Raw genomic sequence first — 18,138 nt, forward strand, 5'->3', positions numbered from 1 at the left:
CGTATTAGCTGGGGTGGGTAGGCAAGGTGCACAGGGGCAGGAGGGGCAGGCTTAGCTCGCTTCTCCTTAGGTGATCCACTTCAGGAGGGGCCCTGTGGCAGCGGGAGGGAGTCAGATCCGCTGCCGGAGGTTTGGCTCCGCAGAAGCACAGAGTTGGGTTTTTGCGCGGAGCGAGCAAGTTCCCTGGCAGGAACTGGTTCTCTTTGGGATTTTGGCTGGGGGATGGGCGGGGGAGATGGCGCTGGTGAGCGCCTTTGTTCCCCACCAAACTGAGCTCTGTCGTCCGTCCGGGGGCTCAGCAGCTCTCCCTCCCTTTGTCCTCCAGCCTTCCCGCTTTCCGAGCAGAGCTGTTAACTTATGACCTCCCAGACGCTAAGTCGCGCTTGCTGTCGGAACACAGTCCGTCAGGCCCCTCTGCTTTTGCAAGCCAGACTCCAGGGCTCTGCTTGGCCGGCGAGCCGCCCCTCCGCCCCAGCTCCCTCCCGCCAGTCCGTGGAGCATGCACCGCCTCGCCACCCTTCCTACCCTCTTCCGTGGGCCTCTCGTCTGCGCTTGGCTCTGGCGACTCCATTCTGCTAATCCTCTGGCAGTTTTCTGGGTTATTTAGGCAGGTGTAGGTGGAATCTAAGTGATCAGCAGGACGCGCAGTGAGCCCAGCGTCCTCCTACGCCGCCATCTTCCCTCCTTCGCCAAGGAAAGAATTATGAAAGCAGCATGGGAATAAAAGCCCTTCACCTACAAGGGAAGACAGATCAGGTTCACAGCAGACCTATGTACAGAAACTTGGCTGGCCAGAAAAAAGTGGCAGGACATATTCAACATGCTGAATTGGAAAAATATGCAGCCAAGAATTCTTTATCCAGCAAGACTGTCATTCAAAATAGAAGGAGAGATAAAGAGTTTCCCAGACAAACAAAAAATAAAGGAGTTCATGACCACTAAGCCATCCCTGCAAGAAATTTTAAGGTGGACTCTGAGTGGAGAAAAGATGAAACAAAACAAAAAGACCAAAAGCAACAGAGACTAGAAAGGACCAGATAACATTACCAGAAACACCAACTCTACAGGCAACGCAATGGCAATAAATTCATATCTTTCAATACTCACTCTAAATGTCAATGGACTAAATGCCCCAATCAAAAGACATAGGGTATCAGAATGGATAAGAAAACAAGACCCATCTCTATGCTGCTTACATGAGACCCATCTTAGACCTAAAGACACCTGCAGATTGAAAGTGAGGGGATGGAGAACCATCCATCATGCTAATGGTCAACAAAAGAAAGCCAGAGTAGCCATACTTATATCAGACAAACTAGATCTTAAAGACTGTAACAGATGAAGAAGGGTATTATATCATAATTAAAGGGTCTAGCCACCAAGAAGATCTAACAATTATAAATATCTATGTCCCCAATGTGAAAGCACCCAATTATATAAATCAGTTAACCACAAACATACAGAAACTCATTTATAATAATACCATAATAGTAGGGGACTTCAGCACCCCACTGACAGCAATGAAAATCAACAAGGAAACAATCAAAGCAGAAAATCAACAAGGAAACAATGTCTTTGAATGACACATGGAGCTGGATGGACTTAACAGATATATTCAGAACGTTTCATCCTAAGGCAGCAGAGTACACTTTCTTCCCCAGTGCACATGGAACATTCTCCAGAATAGATCACATATTGGGACACAAATCAGTCCTCAACAAGTACAGAAAGATCGAGATCATACCGTGCATACTCTCAGACCACAGTGCTTTGAAACTCGAAATGAACCACAAGAAAAGATTTGGAAAGACCATGAATACTTGGAAAATAAAGAAAATCATACTAAAGAATGAATGGGTTAACCAAGGAATTAAAGAGGAAATTAAAAAGTACATGGAGGCCAGTGAAAATGAAAACACGACAACCCCAAACCGTTAGGATACAGCAAAGGCAGTCGTAAGAGGGAAATATATAGCAATCCAGGACTTCCTAAAGAAGGATAAAAGATCTCAAATACACAACCCAACCTTAAACCTAAAAGATCTGGAAAAAGAATAGCAAATAAAGCCAAACCCAGAGGAAGAAGGGAAATAATAAAGATTAGAGCAGATTAAGGATATCGAAATAAAAACCAAGACAAAACAGTAGAACAGGTCAGTGAAACCAGGAGCTGGTTCTTTGAAAGAATTAACAAAATTTATAACCCCCAGCCAGATTGATCAAAAAAGAAAAAGGAAAGGACTCAAATAAAATCCCTAATGAAAGAGGAGAGATCACAGCCAACACTGAAGAAATACAAACAATAATAAGGGAATATTATGAACAACCATATGCCAACAAATTGGGAAATCTGGAAGAAATGGACAAATTTCTAGAAACATATAAACTACCAAAACTGAAACAAGAAGAAATAGAAAACTAGAACAGATCCATAAACAGTAAATAAATTGAGTCAGTAATCAAAAAATTTCCCAACAAACAAGAGTCCAGGACTGGATGGCTTTCCAGGGGAATTCTATCAAACATTTAAAGAAAAGTTAACACCTATTCTTTTGAAGCTGTTCGAAAAAATATAAATGGAAGGAAAACTTCCAAACTCATTCTACAAGGCCAGCATTACCTTGTTTCCAAAACCAGACAAACACCCCAGAGAAAGGAGAACTACAGACCAACATCCATGATGAACATGGATGCAGAAATCCTCAACAAGATACTAGCAAACTGGATCCAACAATACTTTAAAAGACATATTCACCATGATCGAGAGGGGTTTATCTCTAGGATGCAGGGCTGGTTCAATATCTGCAAATCAACCAATGTGATACATCATATTAATAAAAGAAAGGATAAGAACCACATGATCCTCTCAATAGATGCAGAGGAAGCATTGACAAAATACAGCATGCTTTCTTGATAAAAACCCTCAAGAAAGTAGGGATAGAAGGATCACACGTCAAGATCCTAAAAACCGTATATGAAAGACACACTGCTAATATTATCCTCAATGGGGAAAAACAGAGTTTTCCCCTTAAGGTCAGGAACATGACAGGGATACACTCTTGCCACTATTATTCAATATATTATTGGAAGTCCTAGCCTTAGCAATCAGACAACACAAAGAAATAAAGGCATCCAAATCGGCAAGGAGAAAGTCATACTTTCACTTCTCATAGACGACATGATACTCTATGTGGAAAACCCAAAAGATACATGAACTGATACATGAATTGAGCAAAGTCCCAGGATATAAAATTAATGTACAGAATTTGGTTGCATTCCTATACACCAACAATGAAGCAATAGAAAGAGAAATCAAGGAATCAATCCCATTTACAATTGCACCAAAACCCATAAAATACCTAGGAATAAACCTAACCAAAGAGGTGAAAAATCTATACACTGAAAACTATAGAAAGCTTATGAAAGAAATTGAAGAAGACACACAAAAAATGGAAAAAAGCATCCCATGCTCATGGATTGGAAGAACAAATATTGTTAAAATATTGACAGTACCCGATGCAATCTACATATTCAAAGCAATCCCTATCAAAATAACACCTCCATTCTTCACAGAGCTAGAACAAGCAATCCTCAAATTTGTATGGAACCAGAAAAGACCCTGAATAGCCAAAGCAATCATAAAAAAAAAATCAAAGCAGGAAGCATCACAATCCCAGACTTCAAGCTGTACTACAAAGCTGTCATCATCAAGGCATTATGGTACTGGCACAAGAACAGACACTCAAATCAATGGAACAGAACAAGGAACCAGAAATGGACTCACAAACATATGGCCAACTAATCTCTGACAAAGCAGGAAAGAATATCCAATGGAATAAAGACAGTCTTTTCAGCAAATGGTGTTGGGAAAACTGGACAGCAACATGCAGAAGAATGAAACTAGACCACTTTGTTACACCATACACAAAAATAAATTCAAAGTGGATGAAAGACCTAAATGTGAGACAGGAAAACATCACAATCCTACAGGAGAAAACAGGCAGCAACCTCTTTGGCCTTGGCCACAGCAAGTTCTTACTTGACATGTCTCTGAAGGCAAAGGAAATAAAAGCAAAAATGAACTATTGGGACCTCATCAATATAAAAAGCTTCTGCACAGAAAAGGCAACAATGACAAAACTAAAAGGCAACTGATGGAATTGGAGAAGATACTTGCAAATGACATTCAGATAAAGGGCTAGTATCAAAAATCTATAAAGGACTTACCAAACTCAACACTGGAAAAACAAATAATCCAGTGAAGAAATAGGCAAAAGACATGAATAGACATCCAGATGGTGAGCAGACATATGAAAAAATGCTCAGCATCACTCATCATCAGGGCAATACAAAACAAAACCACAATGAGATATCTCCTCACACCTGACATTAACAACTCAGGCAACAGTAGATGTTGGTGAGGATGCAGAGAAAGAAGAACCCTTTTGTGCTGCTGGTGGGAATGCAAGCTGGTGCAGCCACTCTGGAAAACAGTATGGAGGTTCCTCAAAAAATTAAACTAGAACTGCCCTATGACCCAGCAATTACACTACTAGGTATTGATCCAAAGGATACAGGAGTGCTGATTCAAAGGGGCACATACACCCCAAAATTTATAGCAGTGCTATCGACAATAGTAAAAGTATGGAAAGAGCCCAAATGTCCATCAACTGCTGAATAAAGAAGATGTGGTGTATATATATATATATATATATATATATATATATATATACACATATACATATATATATGTATATATGTATATATATATATAATATACATACATACACACACATGCACACACACACAATGGAATATTAATGGACAATCAAAAAATGAAATCTTGCCATTTGCAACTATGTGGATGCAGTGGATGGAACTAGAGTGTATTATGCAAGTGAAATAAGTCAGTCAGGGAAAGACAAATATCATATTTCACTCATCTGTGGAATTTAAGATACAAAACAGATGAACGTAAGGGAAGAGAAGCAAAAATAATATGAAAACAGAGAGACAAGCCATAAGAGACTCTTAAATACAGAGAACAAATGAAGGTTGCTAGAGGAGTGTTGGGTGGGCTGATGGTTAAATGGGCAAGGGGCATTAAGGAGGACACTTGTTGGGATGAGCACTGTGTGTTATATGTAAGTGATGAATCACTAAATTCTATTCCTGAAATCATACTAAAAGAAAAGAAAAGAGGGGCACCTGGGTGGTTTAGTCAGTTAAGGGTCTGACTTCGGCTCAGGTCATGATCTCACAGACCGTGAGTTTGAGCCCCACGTCGGGCTCTATGCTGGCAGCTCAGAGCCTGGAGCCTGCTTCAGATTCTGTGTCTCCCTCTCTTTCTGCCCCTCCCCTGCTCACGCTCTGTCTCTCTCTGTCTCAAAAATAAATAAAAACATTTAAAAAATTAAAAAAAAGAAAAGACAATAAAATGTTAGTGTGGGTGATTCTATAACAAGTTAAAAATGTACAGAATTTTATTAATTCTTCTTGTACACCACAGTTGATAACTTAAAGACCTCACCTAGTGAATGTGGCTAACTGTGGGACCTCTCTGTGCATGTTATTATTCCTCAGGACGTCTGCTCCAGGGGTGGTAGGTGTGTATGTGGCTGTACCTGGGGTTTTTCTTTGGTGGGGGCTGGGCAGAAAAGTCCTGAGCAATTCTGGCCTTACATGGGTCCCTTTGAGCACCCCGTTTTGATTGGTTGAACTTTTCATTTCCTACATCACAGCTGGATCAGTGAATTGAAAGGGTTTATGCTTCTGCAAAAAGGTAAATTAAAAAAAAATTTTTTTTGAGAGAGAGACAGAGGGAGAGAAAGAGCGCTTGTGTGCACACGCACATGGGGGTGGGGCAGAGAGAGAGGGAGAGAGAGAATTCTAAGCAGGCTCCGCACATTCAGCACAGAGCCCAGTGCAAGGGGATTGAAACCCACAAACTGTGAGATCATAAGCTGAACCAAAATCAAGAGTCCAAGTCTTAACAGACTGAGCCACCCAGGTGCCCTTGCAAAAAGGTAGTTTTAGATACAAAGGATTTATTTACCTTAGAGAATGGCTGTCAGAGAGGCATACTGGCTCTTGAAATTAGCATCTTAGAGTTGTTTGCAGTCAGTGCTAGCTTGCCCTCCTATATGAGTAATTTCTCTCGGGAAGTGACTTGAGTCGTTGGAAACATCTGGCTCAATAAACACACCATCGGTACAGCTGGGCTTAGGAAAAGTTGGGCTGGTAAGCACAGCTGTGGTGGAGTGGGCTTAGGTCCTGGTGTTACCAGGCAACCAGCTGTATGACCTTGGCAAGTCCCCTAGCTTAAAAGTGCCTCCATGTCCTTAATTTGAATTCAAATATGTAACCCAAGTTTCAGCTGTGTGGGTGATAGACCACAAATCCTCTAGTGCTCTGGAATTATCCTTAAAAAATAGCTACATAAAATATCTTGATTTCTGAACACTACAATGTGAGTGTTGTTGTTCGGCCAGTATTTTTATTTTAGTAATTTTCATTTTCTGGTGGAGAGAATGGGAGACCTTAGGTGTCTCCGGATGCAGGTTACAATGAGGCCTGTTTCTCTCATCTCTCTTGAAAAAACTACAAAACATGACAGCAACACCAAACAGTTGTATGTATCAGATGCATTTCATGACTGGGGGTAATGGAGAGGGTGTGTAGGGGTTGTTACATTTCATTAGAGAGAAGTACACAGCTGAGAAGGAAGTAGTAGACATCATTCTGTTCACATTCTCCAGCCACCTCTACCTGCTGGTGTCTTCTCAGAGCCCTTCTGGCAGCTCCCAGCTCAGGCCTTTCTCTTGCCCAAGCATCTCCTTCCTTTATCCCATGTCAGAGTAGCCCAAATCTGTGTCTACCTCTTCTTGTGGGGTAATAGCAAAAACTGTCAGTTTATGGTAAAGGCCACTTTACCTCTTCTCATTTTAAATCTCTCCCTTCTTGGAAGCAGTGTGGAGGTTCCTCAGAAAATTAAAAATAGACCTACCCTATGACCCAGCAATAGCACTGCTAGGAATTTATCCAAGGGATACAGGAGTACTGATGCATAGGGGCACTTGTACCCCAATGTTTATAGCAGCACTCTCAACAATAGCCAAATTATGGAAAGAGCTTAAATGTCCATCAACTGATGAATGGATAAAGAAATGGTGGTTTATATACACAATGGAATACTACGTGGCAATGAGAAAGAATGAAATATGGCCTTTTGTAGCAACGTGGATGGAACTGGAGAGTGTGATGCTAAGTGAAATAAGCCATACAGAGAAAGACAGATACTATATGGTTTCACTCTTATGTGGATCCTAAGAAACTTAACAGAAACCCATGGGGGAAGGGAAGGAAAAAAAAAAAAAAGAGGTTAGAGTGGGAGAGAGCCAAAACATAAGAGACTGTTAAAAACTGAGAACAAACTGAGGGTTGATGGGGGGTGGGAGGGAGGGGAGGGTGGGTGATGGGTATTGAGGAGGGCACCTTTTGGGATGAGCACTGGGTGTTGTATGGAAACCAATTTGACAACAAATTTCATATATTAAAAAAAAAAAAAAGAAAATAAATCTCTCCCTTCTTGGGTCTGCCTAGGGTGAGGGTAGTGGGGCTAACCTTTAATAACCAGACAAGTTCATTAAGGTATTTTCCCAAAGGAGAAAGAGTCTACTGTGTGGAAAGTTTTTTTGTTTGTTTATTTTGTTTTGTTTTGTTTTTTGGTGTTTTTTTGGTTGTGGTTGGTTTGTTTTCATAGCAATTAGTTTACTCTATGAATATATTCACCTTGGCTCCCTAAGGCGGCAGGCAGGGTGATTATTCTAATCACAAATTAGATTGTGTCTCCTTTCCTTACAAACTTTTCACAGTTCAGAGTAAGATTCAAAGTTCCTATGGTGGTCTTTGGGAAGCCAAGTGCTGCTATTCCAGGTCCCTCTCTGACTTCTGACCTGCCATGACCCTTGCCTCACTGTGCTCCAGCCACCGTGGCTTTTTGGATCCAGCCAAACTCCTTGGTACCCAAGGGCCCCAGGGTACCAGCTAGCCTGCGGCTTCACCCTCACTTTTTTCAGGACTCTGATGGAAGGTTTTAGGATTAGGGAAGGCTTCTGGGACTGCTTTGTGAAATTGCACCCTCCACTGTCCAATTGCCCGAAAATATTATTTAATATTTGTATAATTTGTAAATTATACGTTATTTGTTTCCCTGCACTAGAATGAAAGCCTTAAGAGTAGAGTTTTGTTACATTTTTTCTGGCTTAGAGCTCTTCAGGGTGCCTGGGTGGCTCAGTCGGTTGAGCAGCCAACTTTGGCTCAGGTCACATCTCCCGGTCCGTGGGTTCAAGCCCCACGTCGGGCTCTGTGCTGACAGCTTGGAGCCTGGAGCCTGCTTCGGATTCTGTGTCTCCCTCCCTCTCTCTCTCTCTAGCCCTCCCCCATTCACCCTCTGTCTCTCTCTGTCTTTCAAAAATGAATAAATGTTAAAAAAAAAGTGCTTTTCATGTAAGTCCTTTATACATATTGAATGAATGAATGAATGAATGAATGAATGAATGAATGTATTTAGCCAGTAGATGTTTCTTGAACACCTACATGTGTCAGAGCCTGTGATATCTTTCTCTGCACATTATATTGTGAGAATTAGTTATGCAAAGATCCTTTCTGGGGAGCCTGGGTGGCTCAGTCAGTTGGGTGTCCTACTTCGGCCCAGGTCATGATCTCATGGTTCGTGGGTTCGAGCCCCGTGTGGGGGTCTGTGCTGACAGCTCAGAGCCTGGAGCCTGCTTTGAATTCTGTGTCTCCCTCTCTCTCTGCCCCTTCCCTGCTTATGCTCTCTCAATAAACATTGAAAAAAAAATTAAAAAAACAAAAACAACAACAAAAACAAAGATCCTTCCTTAAATGCAGCATTCCCCAAATGTAAAACATTGTTACTTATGTTCTCCATCTCCTCTTTCATTTTTTCCCTCACTTCTAGGTACCCAGGAAGTTCATTGTTCTATATCAGGAATAGGTAGACTTTGCTGTAAAGGGCCAGATGGTAAATATTTTAGGTTTTGTGAGCCATACTGTTTCTGTCTCGCCTATTCAGCTTGGATAGTACAGCACAAAAGCAGCCATAAGCAGTGGGTAAGGAAGGGATATGACCATGTTCCAGAAAAACTTTGGCCCATAGTTTGCTAGCCCCTGCTGGAAAGAATAACAGCTCTTTCACAAATCAACCCAAAATTCGTTAGTGCACAGTGTGGTACCTTTCTTACAGTAATTGATATTTTAGGGGATCCTGAGGGAGAAGGTCTCCTTGTTAAAAGGACCATTGGCTAGTAATGGAATTTAAGGAATCAGCATATGGTCGGGGAGGAGAGGGAACTTTCCCAGTCAACCTCAAGCTGTATTTCTTATGCTTGAGAAAGGCTTACCCTGTTCCTCAATAGTCAATATAAAGAGATTCAAAACAGAAAACAAACGGGGCAGCAACCAAATCATTCTAACTGGCTGAGTTCAAAGTGGTGTGAAAAGTAAGTGTTCTTTCATGATCGGATTTTAATATATTTATTAGCGATGATCTGTGCCACCTGACAGAGGGCTTCCTTTGTCAGGATTATCATACATTTTGTAGGAAGTATATCTCTAAGTATCAGGTTGGATTACCACCCTTGTGCCGGGAAGCCCACAGGTTCAGTCCCAAATTATCTGTTGTATGGTTTATTTTTCATGGCTTTATTTGCCAGCAAAAGCTGTCTTTGGAGAGCATGCTTGATTACACTGCTGCATTTCTGGATCTGCAGACTGGCTCAACCCTTTGTAGACATAGGAGAAATTGTATTAATTTAATTGTTAGGTTACAGGCAAGTCAGTGTGCTCCATATGTACCCTGTCTTGTGCCAACTCTGTTAATTTGAAACATACTGCTGTCTGGCAGGGCCAGAACAAATTTTTGGCTACTCAATAGGTATGTGTGTATGTGTAGTGTGTTTTTTGTTACAAAAAATACTAAAGGGAAAAAGAGCTGATGAGTCAAAGTATTTCACAAAACTGAATTTCCATGTATAGATTACAGAGAAAATGTGCTTCATCAGTAAGATGCTATTATATTCTGGTATCCAAAATTGAAAACATATTTAGGAAATATTCCATTGCTCTTTCAGGATTACAAATTCAGTATGGACTATGTGTTGCTATTAAAAAAAATTTTTTTTTAGTGTTTATTCTTCCTGAGTGATAATCAGTTTCATGATGATGTTTCCTGATGAAACTCTGAACAGTAATGTAATGCCACTGCAGACATTTGGTTTCTTTGGTTTGATACAGCATGGGTTTTCTTATCTCAAGGCTGAATGAAAACACATTCAGAAGCACATATTTGGTAAGAAGCAGAGGGACTAGAAAGTATGTGCCAGAAAGGAAAATTTGTTTTGGAACACTGTCCTGTCCAGTCAGAGGGAAAAATGGGGGAAAAGAGGTGTGGGTATTTTGGAAGAAAATTACTTTCTTAGCTTAAATACTATTAGTAATAAGGTATTCCAAAGAGTTATAAGGTTATCTTTTAGTCTGAGCTTTTTTTCTTTGCCTTGTTGCATTAGTTTCTTACTAGAAAAAAAAAACATTTTGAATTAATATATTTCCCAGAAAATAAATTTCTATATCTACCTAATGATAAAGTTTATTAGAGAGATCACTCCCTACTTCCTCCATCTCCTGTTTTACTTCTTCACTTTCTCCTGTCCTCTCGCCTTCATCTCCTCCCCTTCCTCCTCCTCCTCTTTTGTTTGAATTTTTAATAAAAATAGTAACTTTAGACAGATATTTGGTTTTGGAATGAGATTTTATATAACCTGACAATTCACATAGTGTTGGACACTAGATACAAAGCCACATAGTTCAGTTAACACGAACACATGTCTTTCCTATTTCTAGAACAAGATGTTATTACGTAAAACCCTGATTGTTTTTTCCCTTTTATATCCAAGTTAGGTCTATTATGTTAGTATCAGCAGATGGGTTTAATTTGAGTAATTTTTCACTTTGGACCACCTCATGCTTTTTCCTGGGAGCCATAAATGACAGTGATCTCATAGAAGGGATTGCATAAATGACACTCATTAGGATTGTTTAAGAACTTGCATGGATATGCCCGGTTGATAATAAAATTAGAAAACAAACAACAATTAAATATTATCAAAACCCTATCCAAACTCTTTTTCAGATCTCTGGATATTATGATAAGAGCTCAGTGAGATTTTTTGACTAATATGTTACTTGGGTATTGAATTTAAATTTAAGGATTTTTTTTATTGTTGTTAGCCAAGTTTAACCTTTCAAATTATGCATATTTTAAATAATATATTACTTTTCATGTTGATTTAGAGATTTAATAGCATTTTAATCTTTAATTGTGTAATTTGCTTATCATGTCAACCTTGTGAGATGGGGATATTGTCCCAGGTTTACTGCAACAGCGGCCCTCCAAAGTTATTCCAATCTCTGGCTAGTAGTGGTGAAATCAGATCTGGAAAGTAGAGAGAATTTACACTCAAGTGTGATTACTAGATTGTGACTTTGGGCAAGTGCCTTATGAATTTGCACATTGTATTTCAGAATGAATATTAGGTAGTGGCTTCTGTAATCTAGAGCTAATCTAATGAAAACATTAGAAGTGGCTAAAAAACTACCTTCTTCTCATGGACAGTTACCTAAAACAACATACTACTAAGAGCTACAATGAAAAAAAAAAAAACACCTGACATATCATCGTCCTTGCTTTAACAAAACAAATAAAATTAGTTTCAGTTTATACTTTCTATGTTGAAGACTATCTGTGGAATCATTGTGTTGGCATTAAGTTTGCAGCTCTGCATGTAGACATTAGTTCTGTGCACTGGCAGATGACTCTTACCTTCCGCTCTAGCAACGTCAGAGGGAGAGTTCTCTATCCACTGTGAAGCTAGGCATGGTCACGTGACCTACGGTTGCCAATGAAACATGAAGAGTGGGAAAGTCTGGGTGGAAATGTTCAAAAGCTGGGTATGTTCTCTATGCTCTCTTTCCTTCGCTTTGTCAGTGACTGAGGCACACGTTGACGTGGAGAGGCCATTACACTGAAGCAGTCAGGAATGTTATAGCCAACATATGGAGGAAAGCTGCCCTGGGGAGCATCCAGGACTGGTAATAGACCCTGAACAAGAAATAAACCTTTGTTGTTAGGTTACTGAAAGTTTTATTACTGTAGCAATCTGGTCTCTTCTGATCAATTAAAAATGAAACTGAGCTCACATAATAGATCTTTTAATTCCCAAATGTTCCCATTGGGCCATGTCATGCTATTACCCCTTTTAAGCCTGCCATTTTCCTTCCACAGCACCCCAAAATCAGTATTTTTGAGTAATATGTGACTATATCATAGAGTTATTGAATAGTTTATAGAGTCTAGAATCATTAAGGACAAGTTGTTCAAAATCTCTTTTACATTATTTTTTCAATGAGGTCAAGCCAGTTAGTTTACTTTTTGAGAGTACAAAAACTATTTAACCAAACTGTCAATCATGTTCTACCATTAAATACCAACAGTATCTCTAAAGCATATGTATATTGGCTAAATGTATATTTGTATTATATATAAAAATGTATATACATAATATGCATACCTATATATTTAACTTAAAAATTATGGTGAATTTTTTATAATTTTTCTTATGCAGAGTGCTATAGAAACAAATTACCATTCTAGGGGTTTGCTGCCTTTCAGAGGAGAGACAGCAAATTAGATCACAGGTCCCATGCTGACAGTGACCATATATGTGTATATATATATATATATATATATATATATATATATATATGTGTGTGTGTGTGTGTGTGTGTGTGTGTGTGTGTGTGTATGTATATATATATATATATATATGTATGTATTTTTTTTTTTGGCTCTGTGTCCCTGAAGTCTATAGTGCCAGCCACATAGGAGGGACCTAATAAATATTTGTAAAATGAATAAACCAATGCCAAGAATTTCTGTAGTTATGTCCTCTGAAAAAGTGAAAGTTGCCATGTGGATGCCTACAGCTAACTCTCACATTTCTAAAGCACCCTGGGAAGTGAAACAGCAGCTGAGCCCAGTCTATGGATGGATACATGTTTGGGAAGTAGCTCCATGCGGGTGGTAGGAAAAGCATTGTATTTGGAGTCAGAGGATCTGGGTTCGTATGTCTGCTAATCAGTTCACTACCTTGAGTAAATTAATTGAGTCCCTTGAGACCCAGTTGTCTCCAAGAGGGATCTAGTAAACCATCTCACAGGATATTAAACTTGGAGTCTACCTGAATCCCTTGGAATTATATGAAATTTTGGGGTGTGCATATGTATATATGTACTTTTTCAGGATTGAGAGTCAGTAGCTTGCCTCATTTTAAAAGGGCTAAGGACCCACAGAGGTTAACAGTAATTGATATAAACTTTATATTATCAAGCTTTTAAATCTCAGAGGGAGAAGAGGTTGGGAGTGACAAGGCGCATTTATCTACAAACATCCATATATCTTATTTTGCATGCTTAGTGGCTAGTCCCAAGGAGAGTTTTAAATATAGAACAGGAAAGTTGGTATAAGTCACCAATAATTGGCAGTGTACAAAAAGTTTTCAAAGTCTTTTCCCATATCTTACTGGGGAGACAGGCAGTATGATTAGGTCCTTAAGTTGCTTCAGAGATGGATTCAGAGTTGTGTGACCTAAATTAGCAGGACCAGGAGTTCTGTCTTTCCTCAATAACAATGACCCTTCCTTCCTTCCTTCCTTCCTTCCTTCCTTCCTTCCTTCCTTCCTTCCTTCCTTCCTTCCTTCCTTCCTTTTCCTTCCTCCCTCCCTCCCTCTCTTCTTTCTTTTCACTTTATTTTATTCTTTTTTAAATTTTTAAAAAAGTTATATATTGTTTAATTTACATCCAAATTAGTTAGCATATGATGCAACAATAATTTCAGGAGTAGATTCCTTAATGCCTCTTACCCATTTAGACCGTTCCCCTCCCACAACCTCTCCAGCAACCCTCTGTTTGTTCTCCATATTTAAGAGTCTTTTATGTTTTATTCCCCCCCCCTGTTTTTATATTCTTTTTGCTTCCCTTTCCTTATGTTCATTTGTTTTATACCTTAAATTCTTCATATGAGTGAAGTAATATGATATTAGTCTTTCTCTGGCTAATTTCGCTTAGTGTAATACCCTCCAGTTCCATCCATGTAGTTGCAAATGACAAGATTTCATTCTTTTTGATTGCCGTATAATACTCCATTGTGTTTACATACCACATATTCTTTATCCATTCTTCTATCAGTGGACATTTGTGCTCTTTCCATACTTTGGCTATTATTGATAGTGCTGCTATAAACATTGTGGTGCATGTGCCCCTACAAAACAGCACACCTGTATCCCTTGGATAAAAGCCTAGTATTGCAATTGCTGGGTCATAGGGTAGTTCTATTTTTAATTTTTTGAGTAACCTCCATACTGTTTTCCAGAATGGCTGCACCAGTTTGCATTCCCACCAGCAGTGCTGAAGAGATCCTTTTTCTCTGCATCCTCTCTAACATCTGTTGTTGCCTGAGTTGTTAATGTTAGCCATTCTGACAGGTGTGAGATTGTATCTCATTGTGGTTTTGATTTGTATTTCCCTGATGATGAGTGATGTTGAGCATTTTTTCATGTGTCGGTTGGCCATCTGGATGTCTTCTTTGGAGAAGTGTCTATTCATGTCTTTTGCCCATTTCTTCACTGGACTTTTTTTTGGGGGTGTTGAGTTTGATAAGTTCTTTATAGATTTTTGGATACTAACTCTTTATCTGATATGCCATTTTCAAACATCTTCCCCCATTCTGTTGGTTGCTTTTAGTTTTTCTGATTGTTTCCTTCACTGTTCAGAAGCTTTTAATTTTGATGAGGTCCCAATAGTTCATTTTTGCTTTTGTTTCCCTTGCCTCTGGAGATGTGTCGAGTAAGAAGTTGCTGTGGCCAAGGTCAAAGAAGTTTTTGCCTGCTTCCTCCTAGAGTATTCTGATAGCCTCCTGTCTTACATTTAGGTCTTTCATCCATTTTGAGTTTATTATTGTGTATGGTGTAATAAAGTGGTTCAGGTTCATTTTTCTGTATGTTGCCGTTCAGTTTTCCCAGCACCATTTGCTGAAGAGACTGTCTTTATTCCATTGGATATTCTTTCCTGCTTTGTCAAAGATTAGTTGGCCATATGTTTGTGGGTCCATTTCTAGGTTCTGTATTCTGTTCCATTGATCTCTCTGTTTTTGTGCCGGTACCATACTGTCTCAATGATTACAGTTTTGTAATACAGCTTGAAGTCTGGGATTGTGATGTCTCCAGCTTTGGTTTTCTTTTTCAGGATTGTTTTGGCTATTCAGGTTCTTTTGTGGTTCCATACAAATTTGAGGATAGTTTGTTCTAGGTCTGTGAGGAATGCTGGTGTTTTTTTGATAGGGATTGCTTTGAATATGTAGATTGCTTTGGGCAGTACCGACATTTTAACAATATTTGTTCTTCCTATCCAGGAGCATGGAGTATTTTTCCATTTTTTTTGTGTCTTCAATTCATTTCATAAGATTTCTATAGTTTTTGGTGTATAGATTTATCACCTCTTTGATTAGATTTATTCCTAGGTATTTTACGGTTTTTGGTGCAATTGTAAATGGGATCAAGTCCTTGATTTCTCTTTCTGTTGCTTCATTATTGTTGTATAGGAATGCAACTGATTTCTGTGCATTGATTTTATATCCTGTGACTTTGCTTAATTCATGGATCAGTTCTAGCAGGTTTTGGTGGAATATTTTGGGTTTTCCATCATCATGTCATCTGCGAAGAGTGAAAGTTTGACCTTCTCCTGGCTAATTTGGATTCCTTTTATTTCTTTGTATTGTCTGATTGCTGAGGCTAAGACTTCCAATACTATGCTGAATAACAGTGGTAAAAGTGGACATCCTTGTCTTGTTTCTGACCTTAGGGGGGGAGCTCTCAGTTTCCCCATTGAGGATGATATTATAAAGCATTTTTTAAGCTGTGAGAATGTGCTTTTTGAATGCAATTTGACTCACACACCTATCTATGTAGGTTATGGGTTCAAGAGGGTCACAGATTGTTGTCACCTGTCACGAGTCCTAACCAAAGCCTTGGAGTTGATGCTGCCATTCTTGTGGTGTGCCAAGACCCAAAATCTAAGCCTGTCTAGTCATCTTAGCACTGTTGTGTGATTTCTGCTCCCAATTCATACTTATCCTGGTTCCCTCCCTCTCTGGCAACCTTTCTTTTACTGTGCCTTTTAGAATTATTGTTTTTTCTACTAAATCTCTGCTCTGTCTTGAACATCTCTATAGAGTCCTATCTTTATTCCTTGTTTTAACCAAAACGTGCCTTTCTGAGAGAAACATTGCTTTTCCTGCAAGGCCTCCCAGGCTGGCTGACTCTGCAGATAACATAAGAGTTGATGTGTGTGTGTGTGTGTGTGTGTATACATATGTATATACACACACACCACATCTTCTTCATCCATTCATATATATGTATATATGTATAATGTATATGTATATATATGTATATATGTATGCATATATGTATTCATATGTATACATATGTATATATGTGTAATATTCCCATATATATATGTGTGTGTGTATATATATATGTATATATACACACACACACATATATATATATATGCCATTTGCAACAATGTGGATGGAGCTAGAGTATATAATGCTAAGTGAAATAAGTCAGAGAAAGACAAATACCATATGATTTCACTCATGTGGAATTTAAGAAACAGAACAGATGAACATATGGGAAGGAAGAAACAAAAAGAGAGAGGCAAACCATAAGGAACTCTTAAGTATAGAGAACAAACTGAAAAAAAATTTTCTTCTCACATTACAGCACTTGATGAAAAATATTGTGATTAACATTTTAATATTTCAAGAAAAAAATGATTATGGGGTAGGCTTTCTTTTGCTCTTGCCAGATCCTTGGCTTGCTGGGTACATTTAATTCTTGGTCCTGACCCACTAAGTGTGCCAGCTGTACTGGTCGAATCTTCAATCCCAGCCCTATATAAACACAGCAACTATATTGGCCTCATCCATAGACCTTGCCCCATAAACCTCTGTGACTGCGTGGACCTCATTAATTACACAGACTGCTCTGAACTTGATGATCATTTTGTCTGGATTGCTGGTTCTAGACATGCTTCCATAAAGCTAGCCCTAACTCACCACATCCCTGACCCTGGCCTCACTGACCATACCAGTTGTGCTAGCCATGTTGCAACCTTTATTGCAAGGCTTGAACCATCATACTTAGGACAAGATGTGTCTATTATGCTAGAATATGAACTTATATTTTGGGGTGTATAAAACACAAGGCATCAGAAATAGACATATTTGCTGTTTGGAACCACAAACAGGAATTCTAATACATTTTCTTTTGGGTATATAGATATAATTATATATGCTGTATTATTATTATTATTATTATTATTATTATTATTATTATTATTTAGAGAGAGAGCTTGAGTGGGGGAGAGGGGCAAAGGGAAAGAGAATCTCAAGCAGGCTCCATGCTGAGCATGACCCTGGGATCATGGCCTGAGCTGCAATCAAAAGTTGGACACTCAACTGACTGAGCCACCCAGGTGCTCTGATTAAATAGAGTTTTTAAAAAAGTTTTTATTTAAATTCCAGTTAGTTAACATACAGTGTAATATTAGTTTCAGGTGTACAATATAGTGATTCAACACTTCCATACAACATTCAGTGCTCATCACAGCAAATGCACTCCTTAATTGCCATTCCCTATTTAGCCCATCTTCCCACCCACCTTCTCTTCAGTAACCATCAGTTTGTTCACTATAGTTAAGAGTTTGTTTTACTGGTTTGCCTCTCTGTTGTTTTTCCTTTGCTCATTTGTTTGTTTCTTAAATTCCACATGTGAGTGAATTAATATGGTATTTGTCTTTCTCTGACTGACTTATTTCCCTTAGCATTATACTTTCTAGCTTCCCTTTTTATGGCTGAGTAATATTCCACTGTGTGTGTGTGTGTGTGTGTGTGTGTGTGTGTGTGTGTGTGTGACTATCTCTCTATATATCTTACAT

Source organism: Leopardus geoffroyi, chromosome C1, assembly GCF_018350155.1.
Source record: "Leopardus geoffroyi isolate Oge1 chromosome C1, O.geoffroyi_Oge1_pat1.0, whole genome shotgun sequence".
Taxonomy (NCBI): Eukaryota; Metazoa; Chordata; class Mammalia; order Carnivora; family Felidae; genus Leopardus; species Leopardus geoffroyi.